Source organism: Parasteatoda tepidariorum, chromosome 6 (assembly GCF_982258835.1).
Source record: "Parasteatoda tepidariorum strain Cologne lab strain chromosome 6, Ptep-v5.0, whole genome shotgun sequence".
Lineage (NCBI taxonomy): Eukaryota > Metazoa > Arthropoda > Arachnida > Araneae > Theridiidae > Parasteatoda > Parasteatoda tepidariorum.
This window is the reverse complement of record NC_141760.1, coordinates 13,998,080-14,012,772: the sequence shown is the minus strand read 5'-3', so window position 1 is coordinate 14,012,772 and position 14,693 is coordinate 13,998,080. Positions and strand designations below refer to the sequence as shown.

At 27.6% G+C, this 14,693-nt stretch overlaps 1 long non-coding RNA gene across 1 annotated transcript; it reads left to right on the top strand.

Annotated features, from left to right (window-relative positions):
* The first annotated feature begins 5,150 nt into the window (after positions 1–5,150).
* On the top strand, positions 5,151–9,846 carry LOC147807577 (uncharacterized). Its single transcript, XR_015434881.1, has 3 exons — positions 5,151–5,366; positions 6,313–6,325; positions 9,728–9,846. It is a non-coding gene; the product is annotated as an uncharacterized LOC147807577 (long non-coding RNA).
* The last annotated feature ends 4,847 nt before the right edge of the window (positions 9,847–14,693 follow it).

Sequence of the window (14,693 nt, the reverse complement as noted above, 5' to 3'; positions counted from 1 at the left end):
TCACTGGGTATTGTAGGATATATGTACATGTCTGGTATTATATAAGCTTTGAACCTTCAGATTTTATTTCACTAATTGCACTCCAGGCTGTACAGTTGCAGATTCAATTAATTAGATTTATAATGAGTAAAAAAAAAAAAAAAAAACATCGATTTGTATTGCGCAAAATTTGTTCAGGATATCTTGAAAAGAGCTACATCATCTGCTCAGTCTGTGGTTATTTAACAGAAAATTAACTATTTCCTCGCATGCTAGACAATAAGCATTCTGTAAACTAGTGAGCAAATATTTCATATTGTTTTTAACATTGCCTTAGAATAAAATATCTACAAGTATTTAAGCCGTACTTTCAAAATACAGGGCGCATAGCCAGATTTTTCAACAAAAAATAAGTACTCAAAAATATTTTTAATCAGTTTCCAAAATAAAAAATATAATTATGATTTGCTAAGGAATTAATTTAAAAATTAATTAAGTGTAAAATAGGTGAATAGGAATAGGTGTAAGCACTGTAGATGAATTTAAAGAAGTGAATATTAATGTAAGGCATGATAATTAATTATTTTCAGCTCAACTATGATTTATAAATCAAAATCAAAGATTATTTGCTTGTTTTAAAATAACCACATTTTACATGTATGTAAATTAATTTTCTTGTTTTTTAGCATTTGCAATGCACATTTGATCTTCAGACAGGATTCAGTCACTGAAAATTAGTAATTTAATATGTTGAAATATTATGGGTTTAATAAAATTCCCCTTCTGATATGAACGTACTTTGTAATATAGAAGGTGTGAATGCAGAGGAATAAAACAAAAAGTAGCTATGAATATTTTATTTGAATTGGTAAAACAAATTGGCACATTCTTGGGTCTCTAAGTCTAAAGAATTGGTCACGTCAATTATCTTAGGTTTTTGTCCTTCCCAATCAATGGCTGTAGCCAGGACCTTCCCAAATTTTTCCGCAAGCTCTTGGCCTCAAAGCATTTGAGAACTTTATAACAATATATACAATTATAGTGTTGGAAGCAAAATATTGAGTAATATTATTTAAAAAATAAAAACTGAAAGACTGTCTAACAAAACACAATTTATGAATGTGTATATAGCGAAACTTAGAGAACTGAATTGAATGAAGGGCTTAGAGCAGTGTTTCCCAATCTTATGACTTTTGTGTACCCTCTCTAAATTTTTCGTAACGCTGAGTACCGCTAATAAAAAAGTGAATGAATTTTTTACTACAAAAAATTGCCCAAAAGTTAAAATTCACAACTGGCTGTTGACACCACTATAGTGGTGTCAACAGCCAGTTGTGAATTTTATTATAATTATAATTATTAACTGTTAACTCGGCAAAAAATAGCCAATAGAGAAATACGTTTTTCAAAACTTTTCATGGCTAGCTTTGTTTTTAAATAAAGTTTTTGAAAAGTCCCGTTTGTTGCAAAATATGTCCCATAAGAACGCGTACCCTCCTAAACTGTTCCCGTACCCCTGGGGGTACACGTACCACACTTTGGGAAACACTTGCTTAGAGCAATGATTCTAAACCTTTTTTTTTTTTGCGGCCACACACTTTTAACGATTTTAAAATTTGACGGCACACAATGAAAAAAATTAGATTAAAAGTTGTTTACTTACCTATAATACACAGTGTTAAATAGTTTGTGATAATAATATGTACTATAAAAGCACGTTTATTAAGGGATTAATTATTTCTTTAGACTGATTTTTTATTATTTAGTAAGATATTTTTTTTGCTAGTTATTAATTGTTACCTTGTTTTCTATAGTTATTAACTGTTATTTTTTATGATTTCTTGTTTAGTTTTTTTGCTAATTATTAATTGTTAGCTTACTTTTTTGTTCGTTATCCTTTGTTAATTTGTTTATTAATTGCATAGCTTACTTTAATGATTAGCTTTTATTTCTGTTTGTAAGTTAATATTTAGCTTGCTTTCCTTTGTTAATTAATAATTATAATAGTCATTAAATTTCCTACTTATTTTAACATTTTTTTTAAAACTGTGTGTCAAAGACAATTTAAACACTTCCATCTTATTTTAAGATTGTCAGAGACAAGACAATCGCTGACAAAGATGTTCATGCGGTTAAAGCGTAGAAAAATTATAAATATTATATATATGTGATATTATATACATACAATATTATATATATATACAATATTATATATAGATACACTTTTCTTTAATTTAAACTTCATTCAAAAAAAAAAAAAAAAGCATTATAATTTTTAATGTATCATTTCTAATATTTGGCGGCACACAAAAGTGCCGCGGCACAGTGATTGAGAATCACTGGCTTAGAGAATCGGCACAAGGATCAAAAAAGGACATGTTGCATTAGACTCTGTTTTGTAAAACTGTCTGAATAATTAAGCGGCAATGCTATATCTGTGATTAAATTCTTTAACAACAAAAAATACTATAATTATATTATTCTATTAATAGAAAGCTTATCAGTTCAGCTTTAATTGTATTTCGTAATATTCAATTTTACTTCTATGTATTAAAGAACATTCTCTTAACTAATGTGAATACAGAAAAAATGTTGAAGTTGAAAATAAGATTTATTTTTAAAACTAGTGGGCTGCACCCCCTGCTCGCCAACCCCCGAAAATTGCTACGCAATCTTATATGGTTTGCTTCGCTCGCTACTAACTTTGGTACATTGAAAATGCACAAAATTCTAAGAATTCAAAACAATCATTCAAATCCATATTAAAATGTTTTTTTTTTTTTTTAAATTACATCTTTTTAGTAAATACTAAGTCAATAAAATAAATTTGAATTCAAATAAATGACATGAAAATCGTCAAAAAATGGGAAAAATCGTCAAATAAATTCGTAATATATAAATTCGTGAAAAAAAAGCGCTTTCGACAAAATACTAAAATAGAGACAAAGACTACTCACAACTGCCTAGCTTAATAGTATGAGATTATCGCTGTTTTCTCAGCAACCTTAAATATACCTCAAAACAGTCTCGATACCTAAAAAATACCTTAAATTTTCGTAAGGGTACAGAGAGAAAGCGGTTTCGGACAGTTTATATCGAAAATGTGGTGCCAGTTGAAGAGTGACATTTATATTTCGATGTCTCCGAGCCGTTAAATAACAGTCTACATTGCGCGTTGTTGCATGTTTATGCCCTTGCCAGATCCTGGAAATCACACTTTGTGAAACTCCAGTGGCTTCTGCTACTTCGGCTTGTGTTTGATCACCTTTAACGACCAACAACTCTTCAATTCGGTTAAATGATTTCGTAGAGACACGAAATTTTTATTTGTGACTCTCTTTTTTCGCACACAAGAAAATTTGCTTATACCGTTATTTTATACGAAATCCTTTTATTGTTTTGAGCAGTGTAGTACATCGCACAGTTTGGGCATTCACTCGATCGAAACGCGCATAAATATTTTCGAAATCATTCCGCTTTTAAATGTATTAGATTAGTGTAAATATTAGATTAGTGATTAAAATATTTTATCAAATAATGCATGTTTATGCTTTAATGTTATTTCAAACCTTACGTTAAATGTGTTGAACTGTAAAATATGAAGAGAAAAAGTAACAAAAATCAGCATATTTAAATAAAACTTTTGATTCACAATTTTTTAGATAATTTTTATTTCAGTGTCTAATATCGTATATTATATAACAAGTGGGCTGCACCCCCTGCTCACCAACCCCCGAAAATTGCTACCAAATCTTATATGGTTTGCTTCACAAACCAAACTCGCTTCGCTCGCTACTAACTTAGGCAAATGCATAAAATTCTAAGAATTAAAAACAATCATTCAAATCCATATAACAACTTTAAAAAAAAAAAAAATTACATCTTTTTAGTAAATACTAAATCATTAAAATAAATTTGAATTCCAATAAATGACATGTAATTCGTTAAACCTATTAGAAATGTGCTATAGTATAAAATCTTAAGATAAAATTTCTAAAACTGATATCTCTTTCAAAAGGTTAAAATTTTGGCTGTAATTAAGTCTATTAAAAATTGAAATAAGTGAATTGCAATGAAGAAACCTGCATAAACAAATAAATTCTAGTAAAACAAATAAATTCGTGATATAAATCAAATTCGTCAAATAAATTCGTAATCTATAAATTTGCGAAAAAAAGCGCTTTCGATAAAATACTAAAATAGAAATCTATCGACGAAGACTACTCACTTCTGCCTAGCTTATGCTCTCTCTGGTTACTTCAGTTTCCGTTTTTAAAAGCGCTATATGTTGAGCCATCTCAGCTAAATTTGGCATGTGACATTTTTACCGGCAATCATTGGTCGATTTTCTAGCGTTGCCATTCGGGGAGTTGTAATGAGGCTTTTTTTTTGTCGCCGTGTAAGAAATATATATATAGATTGAACGTAAATACATGAATGAACAAACCAATTTTCATTATTGAATAAATTTAATAATTTTGTTCAGAAATCAAATGGATTGATTTAAAAACTAAATTTTTTTTCTTTTCTCCTGTTTTTTAAAAAAAAAACAACCAAAAAAAAAAACACTTCTCCGACACTATGAAAATTACGATTTAAAGCTCATGCTCAAGTTAAAAAAAATCATGTTTTAAGATGTAATTGTTTAAAGATAACGATATTATTTATATTCGAAAGCTTCATTACTATTTTATATTTTTACAGATTTATTAAAAACATTCTGAGCGAGTTGTTTCAGACATTTTCAGCATAATGCAAGAAATAATTTTCTTATTTCTACACTACTGGCCATTAAAATTGCTACACCAGGAAGGAATGCAAATAGCAGAATGATATTTATTGGGCACATATATTATAGTTAGAAGAACAAGTGATTAAATTTTCATGATATTTGGATGTATAGATCCTGAGGAATCAGTCCTCAGAGCAACCTCCCCTGGCAGCAATAAAAGCAGTTAAACATGTTCTGCGTCAATGAAGGTCAGGACAGTGCGGGCCACACACACACGGTCATGCATTGTCCTTCTGAAAGTAGCGTTTTGAGGCCTCAAAGATAAGGTAGAGCAACTAGCCCTAACACATCAGAAATGTAACAGCTGCTGTTGTGCTTACAATGCGAGCAAGAGGTCACCCCATAGCATTACTCCAGGCGATGGGCCAGTATGACGATATGAGTTTCATAGATAAGAGGAACCCGCAAGAGGAAGTGAAGGTCCTATCTTTCCGGTGGCAACGAAAAATGGGTTACTTTTTTCAATCATTGTGGCGACTTTTTCTATCTGTTAAATCGCCACATCGCCAGTGTTCGTGTACATGTTTGTTGTGATGGCTTGTTAATTTCACGTGCCGAAATTTTACTGCATGGAATAGAAATCTAATTTGTTGTGGTAAGTAAAAATTATTAATATGTTAGTTTTATACATTTATTTTTAACTAATTAAATTTTAAAACATTGCATGAATGTTAATATATTACGTTCTATAAAACGTAAACATCTTTCACGTGTTATTTTCCATTGAGAATGAATTTTATAATTCTTTCATATTGGAAAATTTATTCTGTTTAAAATATAAATGTTTTGATCATTAAGAATGTTATAGATAAATCAGCGGTAATATATAAAAAATGAGCTTGCATAAATTTTTGGAAATTATATAGTCTGTTATTTATGTATAATAATAAATGAACTTATACAGAGAGAAATGCTTGTGTGTTGTACTGTTTGTCATTAAAATTAAGGAACGATGCTAAAATTTATATAATGGCTAGTTTATAATAAGGAATGTTGAAATATGAAGGTTGCATTTTTTAGGATAGCTGTATTAAGAAGAAGTGGTGATTAAAGTAACAAGTATTTTAAATCTTCAAATCATCTTTAAATATTTCAAAATTGATAGATGAGTATTTTTTGTCTGTGTGAGAAGTTTATCCTTTTTGACATAGTAATACTTTAATGCATAGTATTTTAATGTTACTTTTTTTCTCTAGTGGTTCATGATACAGTTGTCTGATTGTGGAGAAGATAAACTTGGTGAAACAGTAGCTAGAGAACTGCCTATTTAGATAGTTTATTAAACTTTCTATATAGATGTTTTTAAAATGGTTATCTTTTTATTGTTTCTCCAAGCTCGGTATAACAACTAAAGCTTATTTGCAAACTTAACTAGATGTTAATTACTTTCTAGGTTAAGTCGTTCATTAGCATTTTCAAGTACTTATAAGTTTAAGATTGTTCTAAAAAAACTTATTATTACATTAGCTGTATTTTTTACCTCTTACTGCTATTAATTTTGCATTGATGACAACAATAAAAATTACGTTCCATTTTTACAGACTCCTGAAACTGGTAAGTTCCCTTTTTTGAGTAAAACATTGCAGTTTAATCAAAATATTTTTAGTTTAATTTTGATCTTTAATGATATGAAAGTTTTCTGTAATGCATATAAAATCAGCTTATCTTCTAGAAATATTATATATTTATATTAACAATTATTTATAATTTGACATTTATGTGGATATATTTATAAGTATTTGGAGTTTTCATTATTCTCCTTTTGTTAGTTGTGTGCATATATTCATATCATGAAATATAATCCAAAGTTCTGATTTTTCGTAATTATACAATATTTAATCTGCAGTTTGGGAGTAAGGTTATTGTTTCTAATTTATAAAAATTTAAGTACTGTTTTTGAAATTGCACATGATTAAATGATCAAGTCATTGATGATAATTTAAGTTCTTTATTGTAGGGTTAAAGTACAGTTTGTTAAAAGTAAAATTAATTTTGTGTATGAAATGAAAAAAGCAGGTATAATGTATCAAACATATGCATGCTCTTATTGTCTGCTGTTTAAGTTATGTATTAATTTCACAGCCTATGTATAAACTCTTATATAGCCTTTTTGTATGGTACCATTTTTGTGTAATGAGCTTTAGTTATGGGATGAAAGTTATAACAATTGCGTTTTATGAATGTTTTTAATTGTGTAAAAGCTAGTTATTGGGACATCTATCAGAACAGATGTCAGTAAGCACATTTGCATAAGTATTACTAATTCATAATGAAACAAACCTCATCGTCAGAAATCGGGTCAAAACTTTTTTTCTTCTAAAATGCTCAATTTTATTCAAAATTTTCTTTTTAAATATATTATATTAATAGAATCTTTTAAATATATTTGATTAATTAAATGCCTATTAATATTCAAAATTATGAGTAAACATAACACATAGAATTTTAAGTATGACAGCAATTTTAACTGGAAAATATTGCAATTTTTATATTTTGATAACTAGAAAAATCTTTAAAATTCCCTTTTGTGTCAATTATTTAGTACATTCTGCAACAGTTATGAAATTTATATTATTTCGTGAAATCTACTGGATTTTTTTCCTATCCGTGTTGTCAGCTATGATTTCGCAATTTTTCAGAGGAGAGTTTCGTCAATTTCAAATATAGTTATTAAGGTTTATACTTGCTTATGTATGTGAAACTTTTTTTTTCATAGGCTGGTAATTTATTTAAAGTGGAAAATCTATGCAATGAAATTCTCTAAACCACATTAACTTTCACTGGTGTAAACAATAAAAATTGCAGTTAAGAAATTCTGCAATAACGCAAGAACAATGAACTATTTTCATAATTTGTCTAATTATTTAGGCAATTAAGTTCAGAACAATATTTAGGTAAATGTATTTCCTTAAATGTCTTTCTATTTTTAAGTCTACTCTACTTGATTAAGCAAACTAAAGTTGATAAATTTATTGTGTTATATTAGTTGTTACGCTCTCAAAAATTAAAATTTTTTTTTCTGTAAATGCTTAACCACGTATTTATGTGTCTAAATATTTGAATCTAAAAATTATATTAAGCATTTATAGCTTGTCTTTCTCAAACTAATATTACTGCCATGCTTAGTAGGTAAGTTTAAGGATATGTCCAATGTTCTGTTTGAAACAAAATACTATAAAATGCTAAGACACATGTTTCAAGTTTTTTTTTTAAATATATTGTTTTAATAAAGTTAGAAAAATTTACTATTAAGCCTATAAGCAGGGTGTATAAAAATCATGATTTTTTTTAAAAAATCAAAAAAATCAGATTTTTTTGATTTTAATCGGATTTTTTTGATTTTAATCATGATTTTTTTATAATTTCAATTCTATGGAATATAATCAATTTTGTGTACCATAGATTTAAAGTTGTATTGTATTACTGTTGTTACTTATGGTATACATTGGAAATAAACATTACTAACCATTATCAACAAAATATTTCTTAATAATTTAAAAGCAAAAGGTGAAATAAGAAATAAACAATAACAAAGTGATTTCAAACTACAAATCAAGAAAGAAATTGTTTATCAAACAATATGTGATAATTATTAATTTTACATCTACAATATCAAATTATTTAAACAATCATTTAATTAGTTTTATTTAAAGATTTAAACATAAGGACTAATTTAGCTGCCTTTTCTACACCCAATTGATTCCGTAGTTTAGTATGTACAAGTCCAAAAGTGGAAAACATCCTCTCTATCCCTGCAGTTGTTCCTTTTGCAGTACATAACAACTGTATTGCATCAAACTCTTTTTGACCTACACAGTTCTTTAGAAGCGTAATTGATTTCCACCATTCCAAGATGTTTAAAGATTCTAGAGATTCTTTATCAAACAAAGTTCCATTAAACGGAGGAGAGCGTACAATGAATTTTAGCAAAATACTTAATAAGGAGGTTTCTCCATACTTTTCTTTAACAAAGTTTACAGCTTGATCTTTTTCATTTAGTGTTAAACATTGTACTTCAGAATTAGGATCCAAGAGGTAAGCTAGGAAATGAGCTGGTGTTAACGCTTGTTCATATCATTTAGTAAAAAAATTTTTGCAGCAATTATTATTAGAATCTTTCAGAGTTTCCTTTAAATTTTTCCAGATGTTGACAACATTTGATAAACTACAATTATCTTTTTGCATTTTATCTAAAGCTACAGAAATGGGTTTTAAAATTAAAAGCATATCTTCTGCATTCCTTTTAATTGCCATATTCATGACTTTTGACCTGATATTAGTGTCGATTAAAATCCAATTTTTGATTAAAATCAGTGATTTTTTTAAAAAAATCATTTGATTTAAATCATGATTTTAATCAATGATTTTAATCATTTGATTAAAATCATTTACACCTTGCCTATAAGTAATATTTTAGAGTTGTGAATGCCTAATTAAAATTATGAGTAGGCTTTAAATGAATGGCAAATATTATTCTGAATTTTTGTTTTATTTTCAATGGCACTTCATTTGTGAATGTTTTTTTTTTTTACTGATTTAATTTTTTTTTCTTTTGAAAACCCAAACGAAATTTAATATTTTTTTCTTTTCTTCTGAACTAGTTTCTTTAAGCATGTAAAATATAACATTAAAAGTTAATAAAATAGATTTTCATATAAAATTATTGAGTGAATTATATTAAACTTCCATTTTTAAATTAGATGTTTCTTGTAAATGACAGTTTCTTGCATTGGGTAGATTTACATAATCAGTTTTTTCTAGCCTGACAAGAGTTTACCAATCCTGGTATGTATTTGAATATAATTCCCATGTTTGAAGAAGCTACCACTAAGTAATAATTTTTAAAACCGTTGTATGAAGGAAAGAATCCTTTTGTGCAAAATTCTTATTTATATTTGTATCTAAAACTATTGTTTGTATGCTTATTAATACATTTATTTGAGATTATTAATTTAGGTGAAGTGTATTTAAGTTGAAGTCTTATCAAAAATGTGATGTCTGTCTGCTGAAATTTCAGAAAAATGGAAAACTGTGACAACTATTTTATTAAATAAAGTTTGAAATTGTTCATATGACCAGTAGTAATTTTGACTTCTTTCATTCATTATAGCTTCATACTTAAGAAAAAGTTTATTTAAGTATGAAATTATTTATTAAGTAAAAATTCATACCCAATGCAGCTACAAGAAGTTGATTACAGTATCTTTGTACAATAAATAAATAAAATTAGTAAAGATATTTGTATTTTTTATTTTTATAATGCTTAAAATATTTCATTAAAAAAATCTACTGGGATATGTTTTGAGTTATCAATTTGAAATATGAAAACAGTGTGTAAATATCAATTTGCGATATCTACCAACTTAAAATTCTGCACTTTTAAATTCTATTAATTTTTATTGCAATTTTTCAGAAAAATTTTCTGTCCTATTTTCCTTATCAATATTAAGTACATTTTTTAAGCGTTTGATCTTCAGGTAATGAAACAATTTGGGAAATTCTAAACGAAATGCTATCAGATCCATTAAGATGGAACAATTCCTCAGCAATAACTCTACTTGGAACAATTTCTGAGCTATTAACACCTAGAACACAAAATACTTATAAAAAAAAAAAAAAGCATAATATAGTCAGAAAATAAAGGTTTTATTTTTTATGGTACATTTCAAAAAAATTATTTTTCTCTTGTAAAATAATGGATGTGGAATTTTTTAAAGTAACCCAGAAATAGGAAGACAGGGAAGAAAATAAGCTTTTCGAAATCTTATGAATCATCGTTTATATTTGTACTTATTAAATTTAGGATATTAATAAAAACTAAGAAGATAAAATACTTAATTATGGTCATGGATTACATTTTTCTATCATCCTTTGTATTTGAAGCATTTTGCAATCTGATCCTCTCTTAAATCCGCTGTTTTTCCAAATTATTTGATGGCCTAAAAAAGTATTTTGGAATCCATTCGATGCAAATATGTCAAAAAATTTCACGCGACGTATAAAATTAACCAGTAAATAAAAATAAAATAAATATTTCGTTTCATGCTAACTTTATTTCAACAATGGTTAAAATATTAAAAGCAGCGGGAACAATTTTTCAAAGAGACTTTTATTTATTTTTTTTAGAAACTAGTTAATTTTAGATTAAACAATAAGTCATGCATTTTATAGAAAATTGTATTACCCTACATTTCCGGTGCATGTATTTTACCTCTACGAATACGGTCGAGAATGAGAATAATAAATTGAAAAAACCCTAAAATACAAATTAAGCGTCCCGAAAATTTATATGATTGGATGGGAAAGGGTAAGAAAAAAAATAAATTTGGACTATTTAAGTCTTAATAGATAAATTATAATTGATATTAAATAGATAAATAATTTCACTGAGGTACCTTTTTCTTTTATATTCCTTAATGTTTTATTTTTATACGAATACAAAAAGTTTCCAATCGTTGAGCCTAAGAAAATAATTGATATAAAAATTTATAACATCGTTTTTAAGTATGCTAAACTAAAAGGCATACACTCGCCGTTACTTAATGATTTTTATAATCTAAATTTTTTCTTAATAAGAATGCTCTGAATTGATATATGTTCGTAGAAATCATGTTAAAAATTTGAAATTTTTAGAGCCTAAAAATAACAGAAATTTTGACTGCATCGGCAATAGTTAATGCGAGTATAAGTAATAAGACATGTTGATGTAAGTATAAGTTAAGGGATAGCAAGCCTCAATTTTGATGTTTTGTTTTATAAAAAAAAATAGACTACACAAAGTTTCTCACTAATTAGTTTGAGTCATTAGCTTGACGTCATTACCAATCCAAGTATTGTATACACAAAAATGCTACTTTTAAATACTCTATTTCCTGTAAGAGCAAAAAAAAAAAAAAAATACTTTATTTTAACTTAATTCAGTTGTGATTGAAAAATAGCATGAACTATCATGAAATTCAATAGAAAAACTGGGTATTTACATAAATTTGTCTAGGCTTGTATTTAGCGAAATTATCTCTTTGCCCAGAACAATCAGAATGTAAAAAAGCTAAATACAGCTTTTTATCATTCGTAACTTATTTCCGTACAGTTTTGAGAAAGTAAGACATTTTATAACATACATTTATTATTTAACCTTGTAATTATTAGATATGGAATGTCCTTAAAAGCTAAAAGAATAAAATTGCATAATCTGCCACTTAATATTGTTATGCATTTGACTCAATCCAGTCTTATAAGGTCGAAATGAAATTTTTTAAAGTTATTTGATAATGAAATGAAATAGTTTTAAGCACCACCATTTGCTGAAATGTAATCTTGCGCCTTATTTCACATTAATTCATAGTAAAAAAAGAATGCATCGTAGAAAATGGAACTTATTAGTTAAAAATTCTAAGAACATTCATCATAGTCTATCACGTTTTATCAAGAAATTAATCCTTGAAAAATCAGAATTCAAATTTTAAATTCGATAATGCTGTAAGTTATTTCAAATTGTAAAAGAAAAAAAAATCAAAATTAAACTTTTGATTTTAACTAAGGTGTCTTTAAAAATTATGTCACTGTATTAATGGAAAATAAAGGTAATTAAAGGAAAATTTATCTTTCGTAAATAGCAAATAACTATAATTATAAACTAAATAAATACAACAATTAACAATAATGCTTAAATTTTGTTGCATTGTTAAATTTTTACTTTGCTAAATTACATATAAATTTTTAATTCATAAAAAGTATTATTTTATGGATGTAAAGAAAGAATTTTTAAAAAAAATTCAAAAGTTTTGGGTTATGGCACGTACTTCCTTAGATTAAAAATATTAAAATAGAGAATAAATAAAATAATATCGACGACTAAAGTAATATCTAATCGGATACAACAAGTATTTCGGACATTCACCAAAGCGACTATATGATTGTTGACATTCACCGGTGAAAATCGACATTCTCTTGATTTTAGTCATTCACGTTAACAATTATGCTGTAAAATATTTGTCAGAAAGAAAAAGTAGTTATGAAAATTATATTTATATATAGCATACTAAATAAATAAGAAAAAAACACGAAGAAAATTAAGAAAAACAATAAGTTTTATTTATTGCGCTTAAGCTGCAAGTAAATAGAACTCATAAAATAAGTTCAAAATGTAGAGAAAACAAGGGGAAAATTAGAGAACAATGAAAAAAGAGAAGAAAAAATAATAAAATTACAAAAACCGGAGAGAAAAAAAAATTATTGCAGTTAACACATTTTCACCCTACACGAACCAATCTGTTAATTGCCAAAGTTGCATAGTTTTTGCGTGGTTCCCCCGAACTTTCAAATGTAGTTAAAAATTACCAATAATATTTAGATTTTGTTTTGTTTCACTAAAAAATTTTATTTGAATTATTATGTATTTTTTAAAAAAATAAATCCTTAAATGATATTTACAGTAACACTTACATGAATGTGATAATTGTGAAATGATTTAAATTAAAAACCATCTAAAATTTTTAAATTGTTAATAAAAAATTAACTTTTAGGGCTTTGTTAATAAAAAATTAACTTCTTAAAAAGGACTTTGAAAAATTATATGCTTACTACGCCTATGCTTAAACGAGAAAAAAAAATAAATAAATAATTTCAGTCACAGATAGCATGTATGAAGACCAATTTGTGTGCCATAGACTACATGGGGATGTAAAGTGATTATTGCTAGATTTATTAGTTAGTTTGGATTGCTTAGTTGGATTATTTGGATTGGTATAATTTATTAGTTTGATAAATTGGATTATTGCTATTTTTCTAATTAATTTTAAATCCATTTATATGCTCAACAGTGATTCCTAAGATTTTGATAAAATTCTGACTGAAACATTTATTTGCGTCACCAAACATGAAATTTTTAATCAAATTGCGACTTCAAGTGCCACAAACATTTTTAAAATATGTGAACAGAGTGTTCCGTTTTCTCATTCTTAATATAAATTGTTTATATAAATATGTATTAATAATTTAATCTAAATATTATACTCAATTATAGGTCGCAAGCTGATATGCGAGGAGTAACAAAAAGATAGTTGGAGACTATCGAATTCCTAGTTAAGAAGAAACGATGAATAAACGGCAAAACCAATTTGATTGCCTAATGATTCTTAGATATAGTTCTACCGATCTCCTTTCAATTTCTTTCTGTTCCACCCGAAAATCAAATATGTTTCGTTATTTACTCCAAAACTGGGATTTGCTGGTTTTCACAGATATTGTTTTTTTCTCGCTTGAATTTTATTGACTATAATTTATTTTCCTTCTTTAGACGAAGTTAAAAAGCTGAAGCGTCAAAACAACGAATTTTCGAAGAACCATTCTTTCTCAGAAGAGGCTAGCATTAGCTTTAGATAATTTTACACGCACACAAGATAATTTTTAAAACTATAGATTAAGAATAATATGCTCTCTCCTTTTGCTTAAATTTAAATATCTAAATTCAAAAACCAATTCATGTATACGCGACCAATCTGTTTTTTTATTTTCACAGAAATGCAATTGCATGTCAATAATGCTTTTCCTAAGAAGGTTTAAGGCATTTTCAGCGTGGGCGGAAAAGAAAATCTCTGATTTCAAGCTTATTGTGCTCTTGAAACAATATTCAAGAATAGTAAGGTCCCGCAGTGGACTGATCGTTAAGACACGGTTCCCAGCAGATCACCGAAGTCAAGCATCACTGACTGCGGTCAGTGTGCGGGTGGGTGACCACTCGGATCAGTTTGCGTAGGGAACGAGGGTGTGCGGTATTGGTCCTCGTTAAACTGTTCTACCGTAAAGTGCTCGACTTCGCGTGCAGGTCGCCGGGCTACCGAAGCGGGGGTGCCATCCCCTCTGCAGAGGATCAAAATTGCGATGGCATGTCTCCGGATCATCCTCAGGGATGTTTCCCATA